Here is a 16,964-nt window from a genome sequence, read left to right as displayed (position 1 = left end):
CTCCTGGCTATTCTCTGGAAATCTGCATTCAGTTGCTTATATCTTTCCCTTTCACCCTTGCTTTTCGCATTCCTTCTTTCCACAGCTATTTGTAAAGCCTCATCAGACAGCCATTTTGCTTTCTTGCATTTCTTTTTCTTTGGGATGGTTTTAGTTGCTGCCTCCTGTACAATGTTACGGACCTCCGTCCATAGTTCTTCAGGCACTCTGTCTACCAAATCTAATCCTCTAAATCTATTCATCACCTTCACTGTGTACTCACAAGGAATGTGATCTAAGTCATACCTGAGTGGTCTAGTGGTTTTCCCTACATTCTTCAATTTAAGCCTAAATTTTGCAGTAAGAAGCTCATGATCTGAGCCACAGTCAGCTCCTGGTCTTGTTTTTGCTGTCTGTATAGAGCTTCTCCATCTTTGGCTGCAAAGTATATAATCAATCTGGTTTCGGTATTGACCATCTGGTGATGTCCATGTATAGAGTCGTCTCTTGTGTTGTTGGAAAAGAGTGTTTGCTATGACTAGCTTGTTCTCTTGACAGAACTCTATTAGCCTTTGCCCTGCTTCATTTTGTACTCCAAGGCCAAATTTGCCTGTTATTCCGATTACTCCTTGACTTCCTACTTTAGCATTCCAATCCCCTATGATGAAAAGGACATCTTTTTGGTGCTAGTTCTAGAAGGTGTTGTAGGTCTTCATAGAAGCGGTCAACTTCAGCTTCTTCAGCATCAGTGGTTGGGGCATAGACTTGGATGACTGTGATATTGAATGGTTTGCCTTGGATACGCACTGAGATCATTCTGTCGTTTTTGAGGTTGTACCCCATTACTGCCTTTCCCACTCTCTTATTCACTATGAGTGCAACTCCATTTCTTCTAAGGGTTTCTTGCCCACAGTAGTAGATATAATGGTCACCCGAATTAAATTCACCCATTCCCGTCCATTTCAGTTCGCTGATTCCCAAGATGTCGACGTTCAATCTTGTCATCTCATGTTTGACCACATCCAGCTTGCCTTGGTTCATAGATCTTACATTCCAGGTACCTATACAATATTGTTCTTTACAGCATCGGACCTTCTTTTCGCTTCCAGATACATCCACAGCTGAACGTCCTTTCGGCTTTGGCCCAGCCGCTTCACTCTTTCTGGAGCTACTTGGAAATGCCCTCCGCTCTTCCCCAGTAGCATATTGGACACCTTCCGACCTGAGGGGCTCATCTTCCGGCGTCATATCTTTTAGCCTTTTAACATTGTCCATGGGGTTTTCTTGGCAAGGATACTGGAGTGGGTTGCCATTTCCTTCTCCAGTGGACCACATTTTGTCAGAACTCTCTGTCATGACCTGTCCGTCTTGGGTGGCCCTGCACGGTATAGCTCATGGCTTCACTGAGTTACGCAAGCCCCTTCGCCACGACAAGGCAGTGATCCATGAAGGGGATCTATTTAGTAGTCACAACCATTAAAGGCCATCTATATTAACTTATGAAAACATAAGCTAATTATGAATACCAGTTAAAAAGAAACTCTAAAGCAGCTAAATGGAATTGTAAGTAAAAAAATAACCACATTTTGCACTACTGTTGAACATCACTGAACAGAATATACTGTAAGCCACTAAAAATGTAATCAAAACTACAAGTCCAGGAGTCCTGAATTTACATAAAGGCTGTATATAAAGGCAGCCCAGGATTAGAAAATCAATTTACATAATCAATTGTTTCACATTATGAAACAATTAGGGGAAATGTGTGTGTATTAGAGAGAGAGAAAGCTCAAATATACAAATTTATTGGGAAAAGATAAGGGAACCCCAGTGCTTGGTGTTGTGGCTGGATCAGGGGTAGAGTTCCCCAGACTTACGGTACTCTACTGTGGGGCTTCACTTTGCCTTCCCTGGGTACAGAATTAGAAGTTTAGGAATTCATGGCCAGCATACAGCTGTGGACACAACCCAGATTCCACCCAAAATGCAGTGGAAGTCACATGTTAGATCTATTTTTTGTCTTGGGGAATAGTGGTGTGACCTGGAGCTGGGGATGTTATCATCAGTCTCTTGTCATGACCAGATCATTCTCCTTTGTCTTGGAGTTCTCTGCAGCTACTCCCTGTCAGATGGAGGAGGGACCTATTCAATCCAACTGCCCCAGACGCTCATGGACCCTATTGGGTTCCAGAGGTAACTTGGGGTTGTCCCTGAGACTCTGATGCATCACAGCACTGGCCTTGATTGCCCATTTTGATGATCTCTGGCAGGACTGGGATGGCGGTGGTGCAATCTTCTTTGACCCCTCAGGCACCCTTTGATACCATCAATCATGGTATCCTTCTGAATCAGTTTCAGGGGTTAGGAGTGGGGACACAGTATTGTGGTAGGGCCAGTACCCGTTGGTGTTGGTGGGGGAAGGGATTTAGCTCTAAATTCCTGCTTCAAGAGGTCCCTCAGGACTCTCCACTCTCTCTGTTCCTGTAAGATTTACATGAAGCCCCTAGGTGAGGTCATCTGTCAGCATGTGGTTAAGTGCCATCTATATTCTGATGATACTCAGCTGTACATCCCTACTCCATGCTGACCAAGTGATGCTGTCAAGTTTTTTTCCCAGTGTCTGGAGGCTGTGCAGGTCTGGATAGGCTTCTGCTTAACCCTAGCAAAACTGAGCAGTTGTGGGTTTTAAGGCCTCTTGGATCTAGGAACCCTCTGTCTTTAGTTCTGGATGGCTCTATCAGTATCCATAATGAGATCCATGGTGATAAAGAGGTGAAGTGCACAAGACTTGCAGACAGTGACTGGTTCATGTATCACACTAAGCCATGTTTACTTAAACATGGTTTCCTGAATAAGCTACATAGCATTAAGCCAGAAATTGTGATTACAAACTCAGAGGCTTGGTTTATATAACATGCTAAGTCCAAGCCAAGCAAATGTGCAAACACAACCAGTATTCTTATTGTGCAACTAGTTGGCGTGAATTGTGGAATTTTCTTAGAGGTCCAGATGGTACAATCCCTCATTTGTGGCCTGTTTGTTCTTCTTCTTCTTTTTTTCCAGAGAAGAACCACTGAGGAGGAAAAACAAAACAAAAAACAAAACACCCCCCCCTCCCCCAGAACTACTGCACCATTGATTTTGATTGGTAGTCTCGACCAGCCTTTCCCAACCTGGTTATCCTCCCTATATGTTAGACTTCAGTTCCCAGAATTCCTCACAGGCACAGCAATTGATGAGAATTCTGGGAATTAGATACCACACATCTGGAGACACTCTAAGGGCCATGAATTTTTCTGGGCACTTCTGCCCTCTTAGCTATGCCACAGAAATTGAAGCAGGATCCATTACTACTCGGAGAGTAGTAGAATCGCATTTGAATTGGCTGTGATGTAAACAATGAGAAAGGAAACAAGCAGGAGAGAATGGGGAAAAAAAGATCGTTTAGTTTTGAATAAAGACGTGAGAGGGTGATCCAGGTTAGAATATAAATTCATTTTGCCTCTAGGAACACTGAAAACAGATGTGAGACTCTAGGATATTTTTTTTTCCCCCCTTCAAGAATATATTTACAAGAAGGGAAAAATTATATCTCTCTGCATTGAAAACTGCCTAGCAGACAGCGAGTAGCTCTGGATTTTAATTGTATTACAGGTTTCCTAGCTCATTCCCAAGAAGGGAGGAGGGCGAAAAACTGCTGTGTAACGATGAGCAGGAAGTATTGCAAACACACAGTCTGCACGCGGGGTTGTCCTACGTTTCCCTCCCCGCTCTGCCTCCTCTGACTCACTGCATTACTGGCACCGCTGTTCACCGCTGCCTTCATGAAAAATATTCCACTGGGGTTGTTACGTGAAGTAGCTTCAGCTGAATCTCCTTCCGCCATTACAGAAGAGGCCAAATCGTTTTTGCTCAGAGCCACTGAAGGCTGGGAATGTGTGTGCAGAGTAAAAAAAAAGTCAGATTACAAATTCCTTAATCTTTTCATCTGCTATTCTCTCCCCCCGCCACCCACTGCCCCAACGAACATTAAAATAACAAGCATTGGTGCACACTTTTTAAAAATGTCCACTTGTTCTTTTCAAATTTTGTTTTGATCACAGTGCCAAGACAACAAACTTGTGTGGGCCAGTTCGAAACCTCCAGAAGGAAAAGTTATATTAAACTTAGACTGCTTCTGAATATAGCCTGCAGAAAAAAGGAACTTTCTCTCCCAATCCTTTCTATCTTTACTCAGGCCCATCTTATTAAATTAAACTTACATCCTAGCAAGCGAGCCCAGGGTTACCGTTTCAAAACATTTTATCGGATTGACACATATGCCCCCTTGAACTCCTGGATTAAAGACAGGATGTAAATCTAAGTTAAAAATGGATGTAAATCTAAGTAAATGTAAATGTAAATCTAAAACAGACAGGATGTCAGTCTAAGTCAAAATTTGCAGTTACCACACACATAGCTACAATTTGTAAAAATGTTTGCAATGTGGAAATGCAGACAAGCACAGATGTACAGTCCAAACTGCATACCGTTGGGTGAAACGTCCGAGATGATGTAGTGGGGGCCCTAGCGCTACAGTCCTATTGCTGTTTATATGCCTGAAGAGGGAATCTTCCATGTAAATTTCCTTTCTGGGATGCAAGACAGTTCTGAAGTGGATTCTCCTTTTGACAGTGGTGATTAAGCTTCCCCAGTTTCCAAAGTTTTTAGTTCTGATCCTGATTTTACCCTAAAAATTAAGACAGGGTAAGCATTGCAATATTGGACTAATATTCTTATTCCAAAGGAATACTCAGAGGCTGATACTTGCCTGGATGTCAAAAATGTAATTTTCCACACATTTATCCTGAGTAAATCCTACCGGAGTTTACTCCCTAGTGCTCCCCAAAGCTGCAGTCTAATTGACATGTACTGGGAGATAAGACTCCTTGAACCCATGGACTTTATTTCTGAGTAAGATCATAGAAGGATGACTTATCCAAAATAATACATAATCTCTCTTTCTTTCTTTCTTTCTTTCTTTCTTTCTTTCTTTCTTTCTTTCTTTCTTTCTTTCTTTCTTTCTTTCTTTCTTTCTTTCTCCACACACACATATGTAAAATATATGTATATTTGTGTCTTATGTTGGTGGTATGCAGATATTTGAACTGAGAGGGAGATTTGCACAGACTACGTGCATGTGCTTTCCGGTAAATGAAATGCCTTTTACATAGAAAAGGCTTTGTTCAGCCTTTCCTCTGTCGTGTGAGATTTGCTGTAGGCATGAAAGCCAACCAGCTCTAATATAGGCAATGCAGGGGCAGTTTCTCATTTTAGGGAGGGTGTGGAGAGACGGTTGAGGTTTAAAAGGCCTGAAAAGCAGCTATGGGGGACTAAGGGCTATGCTTGCATAGCTGCCTCCTGTTATTTTGACTCAGTGAATGATTGGGAGTGTTTTCTATGGTCACTGCAGAATTTTAAGAAACTGAAAGTGAGCTCCAGGTGTCAGTAGCTGGACTCGAAAGGGAGTGAAGGAAGAAGAAAGACAACACCCAGCCGCTTCAGCCCTAATTCAGTAAGCAAAACATTTTTCGGAATGGTCAGAAACAAACCTTCTTCTCTCTCTACTCTTCAGATTTAGGTTGCAATTCTATACATATATACCGAGGAGTAAGACCCATTTAAATCACATACGGTCTGTTGACTCATACAATTAGAATGGCAGTGTAAAAGAGTCACGCAAATGAGGTAGCATAACTACTGTACAGTATTGTAGAAGAAAAGCCTCGGGGTATCTGGTCTGGACTGACAAAATTGGACCACCACTAGGTGGCAGCAGACACATAACAGTCAATCTCTTTGCTGCCATCTGGTGGTCATTCAGCTTTTAGTAGCCCAGATCTCATTGGAAGGATCGATAATGAAGCTCAAGCTCAGATACTTTGGTCACCTAATGCGAAGAGAGGACTCTTTGGAAAAGACCCTGATGCTGGGAAAGATTGAAGGCAAAAGGAGAAGAGGACGGCAGAGGATGAGATGGTTAGATAGCATCACTGAAGCAATGAGCATGAAACTGAGCAAACTCAGGGAGGCAGCGAAGGACAGGAAGGCCTGGCGCAATATGGTTCATGGGGTCATGAAGAGTCGGACACGACTTAACGACTAAACAACAGCCCAGATCTGGTAGCCCTAGATCTGCTGCTCCTGCAGCCCTACAACCTTCAGCTATGTTCCTATGATGCACTTACCCATGATTAAACATGGTTAACTGAATCCAGTTTTCTGGATTGATGCGATGCACTGAACCATACCCTAATCCCACTTGCTGAGTTTGTACAACATATAAGGCTAAAATGTGTCTGGCTAGTTTGTGGTTCAGTGTATCTTACTTGTCCATTCTGTCTCAGTTAATTATTCTTGAATCACCTGTCCTTAGTATCTGTAATCTGTCCTTTATTGAGAAATTTAACTCACATTTTTAAGTATTTCATGTAGAATCTCACTCTTTGAAGTTATCAGTCGATGGGAATAGCTGCTCGATTTTTTTTTTGCCAGTTTTATATTAAAAACCTATGCAAATTTCATATTAAAATAATCTGAAGATTCGTGACTGATTAGAGTATTAGAATCCCATAAGAAAATAGTATCTTCTCTAAACTATGATTCAGAATAGTTTCTGTAAAATCCATGAAAAAATTCTCTGATTTTGCTGTTTCTTCCAAATTCTATGGGTTTTTTTCTGCAACTCCCTGTGGTTAAAAAGGAGAAGACCATTCTAAAATTCAGGGATTCTTTTCAAATATGAGTCAAATTAAGGTGAGGATTTACAAGTCACAGTGTCTGGTTTCGCACTATAGAAACCTAAATCCAAATCGGCTATATTATGGCTGCAAATATTGTACAAGACCATTGTTTGCTTTATTCATAGTTTGCAAACAAAGCCATAGAGCTCTGATTAAGCTAAGCCAACATTCATAATGGGTGGATTAACCTGAAGGAAACAACTTTTTCTGTTCTGCTCAGCGTATGGACCTAGGATCGCTGGTGAGTTGAGGTGGGGTGGGACAACATAGCCCTCAGCTGCTTGTAAATTGACAAAGGACTCTTCTAATTCTCCCATTAGAAAGGAGAAAGGTAAATATATCCTGACTTTTGGTGGGGGTCGCCGGGGGCAGAGGTAATATACTTGGTTTTCAGTTCTTGGTCAAGTAAATATATACTGTACCCCTATGTTAAACTTTAACAGCCAGCGTGACATATATTCAATGTGATTATCCCATCTGACGATACTGTACAGTCTCTGTATTCATGCACTGCAGGGAATATTTGCTGCAGCCTGTGCCGAAACGAAGAAGAGCACATTCTGTGACTCTTCCTGTTCAGACCAGCATAGGACCATCTGTATCTGGCCTAGGCAAATTGCATTAAAATGTTCAGGCAGATGTGCCTCATTGTGTACACTGTGTCCTTCTGCCACAAGTCAAGGCATGATCTTTGGTGGAGGAGCTCACTGCAAACCCAATGGCACTGCTGGTGTTCCTGCTGGTGTGTAACTGGTTTCCATACGAACACATTCCACAGCACAGAATTTATTCTATTCAAGAGAAGGTTTAGCCATGGAAGATGAATGATTAGTCAGATGATGATTAATTTTGCTTATTGATATTAAGTCCTGTGCTTTAGAAAAGGCAGAGCAGTTTCTATGCCACCTGTAAATGAAAATTCTCTGTAATGTACCCTATGTATCTTTGCCACGGTAATCTGCCTATCCAGCTTTACCGTACTCAGCCAATGAAATGTTGTTACTAAGCTGTTTAATTCTTTGCTTTTACTCCACGGTATCATTTCTAGAACTTTTTCTTAAAACCTGGCATCCCATTCTATTTTCTTGGCGAGAAAGCTTTCAATTGCTTTTCTTATTCCCAACTGAAACACCACCTAGAGGTGTTTTCCTGCACATACATATAATTTTAGTGATGAGATGCTACTACAAACACACACACTGCATTTTGATGGCATTTTCTCAGAGTGGGGATGTGCTCAGGGTTGATTGGCTGGCACTATGTGGTTGGCACCATTCATGCAGCTCCTCCCTATGAAATAGGATAGGGGTGCCAGGAGCTGCTCAGAAGAAAAGCTGTTCCTAGACACAGCCTGTAGCAGGTAACAGCACTAGGTGACCTTGCTTGAGCTCAAAAACCTAAGCAAACCTAGTTATTACTTGCCTGGGTGACCACCAAGAACAGGGCTGCAGGCTAGATTGGGAAGTCGAAAAATACATCTCGGAAGGATTGTTTCTAAGAAAACTTCATGGACATGTCCATGGAGTATCAGGAGTTGAGCTGAAGAGAGCCTGTAAATAATTCTAGGCACATTTGCATGTCCCCAATATTTACTTCTCCATCACTCTGTTCTTTTCTCTTCTCCAGCCCATGCAACTGCATATTGTAATTCATTGTTATATTGTATGATTAGGCAGAATTTGAAGAAACCATACCACACACATATGCACACATTTCTTTGGCTGTGTCTTTCTTCTGACTGTGTCATCCAAGGTCAGGGATTTGAGGAACACTGATAGCATTCCCTGCCATTTCTAGGCAGCAGTGCACAAAATGTGGGTGCTGCTGCCTAGCGCTAGCCCTAAAATGAGTTCTCCTCTCCCACTTTCCAAACTCAGAAGAGTCAGGAAATCAACTGCATGGCCTGACTCCAGCCACTTGACCTAGCTGCCCCATCTACCACAGCGCCCTTATAATTGGTTAATTGTGATGTCAGACCATCAAAACCTTCCCATTCCTTTTATTTTTTGAAGAAGAGCGATACATGTTCCCCTGCATGTGGAAAGTCAACACTTCAGGAAGAAAACTGAGCCGGAGCGACTTCCCAGTTTCTAAATATCCATGGGCGGTCTTTTGTTATTCCACTGAGTGGGGGAAATGGAAGGCTGATGCAATAATTATTTGTGTCTTCACACTAATGATGCTGAAGAAGTTGCAAATAAGAGACTTGTAATCTCCTTTTTATTCCAAACTGGACATTTTACAACTCATATTCTCTGTGTGTTCAAGACAAGGTATGAGTCCTGCTTTTGAACTTTGATGGTTGGCACTCATCTCACAAAACTGTGAAGGTGACTAGTCACCCCTGAGAAATTGATTGCTGTGATCTCCTACTTGGTCTTGTTGAGCAGTGATCTCATCTTGCTGCAAGCTGCCTTTTGGTACACTCTTTGTAGTCCCACTGTTGATGGTAACGTTGTCCACTTGCATGATTTTAAATTTTACAGGGATGTATGACCCACTTACAGAGCCAGTTTGGTCTAGTGGTGAAGGCACCAGTCTAGAAACCGGGAGACCGGGAGTTCTAGTCCCGCCTAGGCACAAAGCCGGCTGGGTGACCTTGGGCCAGTCACTCTCTCTCAGCCCTAGGAAGGAGGCAAGGGCAAACCACTTCTGAAAAACCTTGCCAAGAAAACTGCAGGGACTTGTCCAGGCAGTCTCTGAGATTCGGACATGACTGAACATGAACAATTAAAAAAATTTAAAAAACGACCCACTTACTGGTTACATTTCCACATCAGAAGGAGAGGGAGAAGGGAGGAAGTATGGATGGAAGACCCCCTCCTCTGGACTGCAGACACTGACCAGAAGTTGACTGAACTTCATTCTAAGCCAGGTAAGCAGATGTGCAGATCATAATATCTCTGACCAGCCCTTGGGTTGACCTGGGCAATCCTGGGTATAGGTGGGGGGTGGCGGGGGGGGGAGCAGCAATTTTTGGAAAAAGTGCATAACATACAGTACCTTAAATATATAAGCTTTGAAAATGAGAAATTACATATTTTTATTCAACTGAAAATATTATTGTACATATACTGTACAGGTAAACATATCAAGACAACGTGAAAAAGTAACTTAAATAGGAATGCCTGAGTTTAATACTAGAAATCAGGCAGGGTACACATTTAATAAATAAATATTACCTTTTAAAATTAATTTTGCCCCTGATTCATAATTTTGGAACTTTAAAAATCACACACTACTTTGCTGGCTGGGGAATTCTGGGAACTGAAGTCCACAGGTCTGAAAGTTGCCAAGGTTGAGAAACACTGGTCTAGCTCTTTCCAACCTTGCCTGAAATAACCCCTTTCATCTGCAATTCCAGCAAATTCTCCAAAGACACCCAATCTCTTTCTGCCCCAAACTTGACTGCACCCCCTTTTCCTTTATTGGCTCTCAGGGGTCAAGTGACTCCCCCTGGGCACAGAGGGCTGGTGTGTGATTTAAAGGAGCAGCTGATCCCCACTACGAGTGATCTTCAGAGCATTTGATAGCTGCAAATCACAGAAACCAGGCTTTTTGTTACATCTGGGTGTTATGGAAGACATTTCTGATTTTCTGATCTGGTGAGCCTGTGATCTACAGTTACCTCAGGACGATCAGTCAGTTGTTCATGGTAGCCAGTCAACATATAGAGTCATTGTAGGGCTGGTGTAGGGAGGAATATTCTTAAAGATTTTGGGTTCTGCACACCTTGGCATTCCTCTAAGTCTGCTGGTATTATATCCTCCTTGTGCATTGATGGAGTCCTTTTAGGTTCCAAGCAATCGCACTTTCTCCACAAATACTGGGGATACAATAAGCTTTAACCAACAGATCAATCACTTAAAGAAGCATTATCTTTATTTACTTTTCATTTTCTTTTTTTTTTATTTCCCATTCCTGTAATATACTAGGGTTTTAAAATATAAACAGTTGTGATCTGCCACTAATCACTTAAGGGACAGACCAAATTTTCATCAAGAATGCTCAGGTGAAAAGACATAGATTCTTAATTTTTGAAGCCATTTTGGTTCTGATACTTTTTTTTTTTTTTTTGTTAAATCAGTCTTGACCAAAAGACTGGCAACTGCCTGGACAAGTCTGTGTATTTTTTTAGGCAGCATTTTCAGAAGTGGCTTACTGGTACCGTCTTCCTAGGATTGAAAGAGTGACTGGCCCAAAATCACCCAGCTGGCTTCGTGCCTAAGGCGGGACTAGAACTCCCAGTCTCTCCATTTCCAGTCTGGTGCTTTAAACCATTACATTAAATTGGTTCTCCTTCCTAGAACAGGAAATGAAGGAAATAGGAAAAAATAGCCTTTTCTTTTCCTTTCGATAACTAATGATGGTTTTTAACTTCTTCAGTTATTGATTATACCTTTCTTGAACATTCTCAAAAATGTATTTCTGTTGAGGCATAGTAAGTTACAAACGTATTTAAATATAAGAGATTTAAAATCTGATTAATTAAATGGGTACAATGATGTAGCAAAAGTAACCATGTTATGTACAGTAGATATGATCTGAAATAACCTTTCTGAATACACTCAAAGAAAGCATACACATTTGCTAAGAAGTCATCACATCCTTCCAGTGCTGAAAAATGACCTTCCTCAACCTGGGGGTCTCCAAAGGTGGAATATAATCCCCATCACCACCGTAGCCCTGTTAGGTGTTGCAGACCCACTCATATTGGAAGAGAAACAATTTGGTCTAGTGGTGAAGGCACCAGGCTAGAAACCAGGAGACCGTGAGTTCTAGTCCTGCCTCAGGCACAAAGCCAGCTGGGTGACCTTGGGCCAGTCATTCTCTCTCAGCCCTAGGAGGGAGGCAAGGGCAACCCACTTTAAAAAATGCTGCCAGGACAACTGCAAGGACTAGTCTAGGCAGTCGCCAGGAGTCAACACTGACCTGAAGGCACCCTCTCCTCCAAAGGTTGTCTTAACATATTAGAAAGGAAAATAAGCCATCTGGCTTATTTATCATGTAACACAAGAACAAAATGCTGGAGACATTTGGTTCACTTGGATGCATTCCCAGATCAGTGGTGCTTAACTTTCCCATCCAGCTTCAAACCAAGCAAAGTCCAAGTAAGTGCAACTGTATTTGTTCACACTTGCCCCTTGATTCTTTACTTTTCTCTCCCTTGTTCTCTCCCCCTGCTCCATATAAAAGGCAGGGGTATCAAGATTTCTCCAAAATAATGCAACATGTGGTAATATCAGGACACAAGCTCTGCTCCTTAGGTACTTGCATGCAACTCTGCAAGGCAAGAAATATGAAAGAGGTGGAGTTTGTGCTGTGATGTTGCAATGCACATTTTGTCAGTTGCCCCCCCACCCCCAATACCTAATATCAGAGCCATCTGCAGGGGGATCAAGGGAAGACAAACAGTGAAAACAACGTTGTGCCATTGCAGTGCAAGCTCTGCCCTTCTGACATCTACGAAAGCGGTGGCGCTTTCATTGTGACAATACGACAAAAATCAGATCCTCTGGACGCCTCTGCTTCTGACCCTTGAATTCTGTGGCTCTTTAATTCTACAGTTTAAACATTAAGGCAGCAGGAAAGAATCTTGTGACTTCCGGATGTTTTTGACCACCAGATCCTCCCATAGGTTGCCTAGAACTGGGGTTAATGGAGATGAAATCCAAAAGAGCTGGAGGGCTGCCTACTCCTGCATTAACTTTAATTTCTAATGGCTCCTTTGGCCAAATTGGGGGGTTACAGTTTATACAGTGGCAAATCCTCTCTTTAGACTGTAAGGCATACTAATCCAGACTTTCCAATCATTGTGCTGGGAGGGACTCTGTACTTCTGCCCCGAAGTCCTATCTTTATGGTGCCATTACCCTCAAAAAAATTTTCCTTACGTTGCAATACTTGAATCTGATTTCAGCATCATTTAGATGCCTGGTTATTCTCCATGTCATAGCAATAATTTATATAACTATGGTATCACTCAGGATTCTTAGATCATAGGAAATGGTTTTACAAACCAGCTGTGAGATAGGAATGCAGCATCTGTCTGCAGCTCATTAAAGCAGCCATCTCTTCAGCACCTCTTCCAAAGTGAATTAAATGCATTGTACAGAGGTAGTGAGAGGCAAGATTTTTCCCCAGATGAACTTATGGTCTGGATCTTTCATAAGTTATCACTGTGACAAAGTTATTGACAGTGAAGTTGATTCCCTCATCTACTCTGTTGCCTAAAAAGTAACATTTCAGGGAGTGGGTAGATAGGCAATAAAATATATTTGGTTTAGTTATTGTACAACACTTCTATCCCACTTTTCTGTTTGAAATAAAACATCTATTATCAAAAGGAATGTCACAGTCAGAACCACAATATTACAACCAAAGCAACTGCCATAAAAGCATAGCTAAGGATAGCGAAGAAGACTAAACTAAAATGTAAAATCATAAAGTAAAATATGAAATCAAAAAATAAAATAAGCATAGCAAAGAATAAAATCAAATGAAGAGAAGCTGGAGCAAAACAAGTAAGCAAATCCAGTCCATTTAACCACCCATCCAAGCCCTCTGAAACAGTAACAATAATATCTGCCGAGCCAGATGTGAAGAAGCCAAAGGAATCCTGATGTAAAATCTATCCATATTAGCCCTTGCCTGACCTGTCTGCCAAAAGCAGGGGAGTGTGGAACAGCACAGGAAGCCTGCCACTAATATCTGGAACATCTTGGAAGCAGGGAAGAATCTGCTATTGCTGCTGCTGCTCCTTACCACTTCTCTCGTCTTGCTGCCAGAAGAGAGATAAAATAGGTGCATGCAAGCCTCTGGGACTCATGAGAGGTCACGGCATTGCTACAGTTGGATTGTCAGGCAGGGATTCAGGATGACACATTAATCATCTTTGTCCTATGCTGATGTCTCTTCCCCACCAAATATAAGGGTGGACTGGATGCAGGAAAGAGAAAGGGCGGAAGAAACAAACAGTGGGCAGAGGGCATTGTGTCTGTGAGGGGCAGAAGTCATTCTGTGGTGCCACAGGTGAGAAGCTGCTACTTCTCTTAATTGTGTGTGAGCCAGGGTGCTGTGACCTCTTGGGTGCTCTGAGAACCAGATGATAAAAGTCAACATCAGTCCTTTTTCCTTGAGGGAGGAAATTGGGAGCAATTGCTCATCATTTCTTCCTGCATATGGAAGTCTCCTCTCCTTTCTCTATGGATAGGAGGAGATAGGAGTTCCTGCCTTCTCCTGTATACAGGGAAAGAGACTGGAGTCAGATTGGAGGTTTGAGCAAGCTTTTAGGGATGCAAGACTTCTCCATCAAGACTCTGCTGGCCAGTGCAGATTTATCAGCCACAGTTGGCCTGTGGACTGAACATTCCTTCTTGCTGAAGTATAAAGTTGCAGTCCAGATTAACCTATTTCCAAATGCTCATTAGCAAATCAGGAGCAAGGAGGACCAATAGCCTGCCTTCTAAAGACCAGGAATATCTTCCCTTGTTTGGCCAACTCTCCATCTCTGTTTAGACATTTTTCCTGAAGCCTGAATGAGAAGGCCCTCATTCCACTATGTATGATTCTACATACTGTTTTTAGATAACTTCATTCAGTGAGCATATAATAGGACTAGCACATACCCCATGGAGATGTTATTTTACTGGCATTTGTAGGCAACATCGTAGTTGCTTTGGAATTGCAGTTGGCCTTTCTTCAGGATTACATAAGTTCTGTAATCTTCTCTTCAAGCTTTTTTGCATTAGCCCCAGTTATTTCGAAAATCTAGGATCAAACAAAAGTCAACCCAGTTAATGGAAGATCAGGAATTTGAGGAAAGCACCTCTCTTGCATGATCTTCCTCAGGTACTTCTAAAATCCTTTTTTAGAGCCTTCCCTTTGGTGTCTCCATCTACAGAGTTCCAGTGATTGGTGATGAGAGTAAGCTTCAATGCTGCAATGTTTTGCCCAGAGAGCCTCATGTTGCTGTTAATGCTATTTCACATTAGCCAAAATATCTTTTTCACTTATTAGCTATGAAAGGGTGTTTCTATGAAAATTACTCTTAGCCTAATACAGTGGGGCAAAAAAGTATTTAGTCAGCCACCAATTGTGCAAGTTCTCCCACTTAAAAAGATGAGAGAGGCCTGTAATTTTCATCATAGGTATACCTCAACTATGAGAGACAAAATGGGGGAAAAAATCCAGAAAATCACATTGTCTGATTTTTAAAGAATTTATTTGCAAATCATGGTGGAAAATAAGTATTTGGTCAATATCAAAAGTTCATCTCAATACTTTGTTAAATATCCTTTGTTGGCAATGACAGAGGTCAAACGTTTTCTGTAAGTCTTCACAAGGTTTTCATACACTGTTGCTGGTATTTTGGCCCATTCCTCCATGCAGATCTCCTCTAGAGCAGTGATGTTTTGGGGCTGTCGCTGGGCAACACGGACTTTCAACTCCCTCCAAAGGTTTTCCATGGGCTTGAGATCTGGAGACTGGCTAGGCCACTCCAGGACCTTGAAATGCTTCTTACGAAGCCACTCCTTCGTTGCCCGGGCGGTGTGTTTGGGATCATTGTCATGCTGAAAGACCCAGCCACGTTTCATCTTCAATGCCCTTGCTGATGGAAGGAGGTGTTCACTCAAAATCTCACAATACATGGCCCCATTCATTCTTTCCTTTACACGGATCAGTCGTCCTGGTCCCTTTGCAGAAAAACAGCCCCAAAGCATGATGTTTCCACCCCAATGCTTCACAGTAGGTATGGTGTTCTTTGGATGCAGCTCAGCATTCTCTCTCCTCCAAACACAACGAGTTGAGTTTAGACCAAAATGTTCTACTTTGGTTTCATCTGACCATATGACATTCTCCCAATCCTCTTCTGGATCATCCAAATGCTCTCTAGCAAACTTCAGACAGGCCCAGACATGTACTGGCTTAAGCAGTGGGACACATCTGGCACTGTAGGATTTGAGTCCCTGGCGGCATAGTGTGTTACTGATGGTAACCTTTGTTACTTTGGTCCCAGCTCTCTGCAGGTCATTCACTAGGTCCCCCCCTGTGGTTCTGGGATTTTTGCTCACCGTTCTTGTGATCATTTTGACCCCACAGGGTAAGATCTTGCATGGAGCCCCAGATCGAGGGAGATTATCAGTGGTCTTGTATGTCTTCCATTTTCTAATTATTGCTCCCACAGTTGATTTCTTCACCCCAAGCTGCTTGCCTATTGCAGATTCAGTCTTCCCAGCCTGGTACAGGTCTACAATTTTGTTTCTGGCATCCTTCGGCAGCTCTTTGGTCATGGCCATAGTGGAGTTTGGAGTGTGACTGTTTGAGGTTGTGGACAGGTGTCTTTTATACTGATAACAAGGTCAAACAGGTGCCATTACTACAGGTAACGAGTGGAGGACAGAGGAGCCTCTTAAAGAAGTAGTTACAGGTCTGTGAGAGCCAGACATCTTGCTTGTTTGTAGGTGACCAAATACTTATTTTCCACCATGATTTGCAAATAAATTCTTTAAAAATCAGACAATGTGATTTTCTGGATTTTTTTTCTCATTTTGTCTCTCATAGTTGAGGTATACCTATGATGAAAATTACAGGCCTCTCTCATCTTTTTAAGTGGGAGAACTTGCACAATTGGTGGCTGACTAAATACTTTTTTGCCCCACTGTAAGTTACTGCTTTTCAATTCTAAGAAACTGATTTTCTACACTGCTTGGGCTTATTGTGTATTTTTTAAATGCGATCTTCCTACTATTTCATTCTCATTAGGGCTTCAGTATTCATAGAACATCTTTTCTATGTTTTTGATAAGGGCAGTGACTTATCACTGGGCAATTGAACTTAACTCTACTCAGACATTTGCTTTGTGGGGAATGATATTTTAACTTCCCATTTAGTATTTTATGGATTAAAATTATGAGTGCCACTTACAGTGAATGTTAATGGAGGAGATAACCAGAAATTAGTTAAATGTTTTAATATTTATTTATTTGCCAAACTTCTACCCAGCCACAATCAATGACTCTTGGTGCCTCACATAGACTATAAGGCAAGTGAAAACATCCATGACCTGATTAAAACCAATAATGGTCACAACTGCAACTAGAGCATAAACACCAAACAATAATCATCAGAAAGAACATAAAAGATAAACATAAATTAAGGATAAAAAATAGAAAATAGGGAACAAAAAGAAGATGGTATCATA

The sequence above is a fragment of the Python bivittatus genome, unplaced genomic scaffold (assembly GCF_059951505.1).
Source record: "Python bivittatus isolate LINGU-HERP-01145 unplaced genomic scaffold, Pbiv_v1 ctg000850_np1212, whole genome shotgun sequence".
NCBI lineage: Eukaryota > Metazoa > Chordata > Lepidosauria > Squamata > Pythonidae > Python > Python bivittatus.
The sequence above is the reverse complement of the archived record's forward strand: the minus strand, read 5'-3'. Positions refer to the sequence as shown.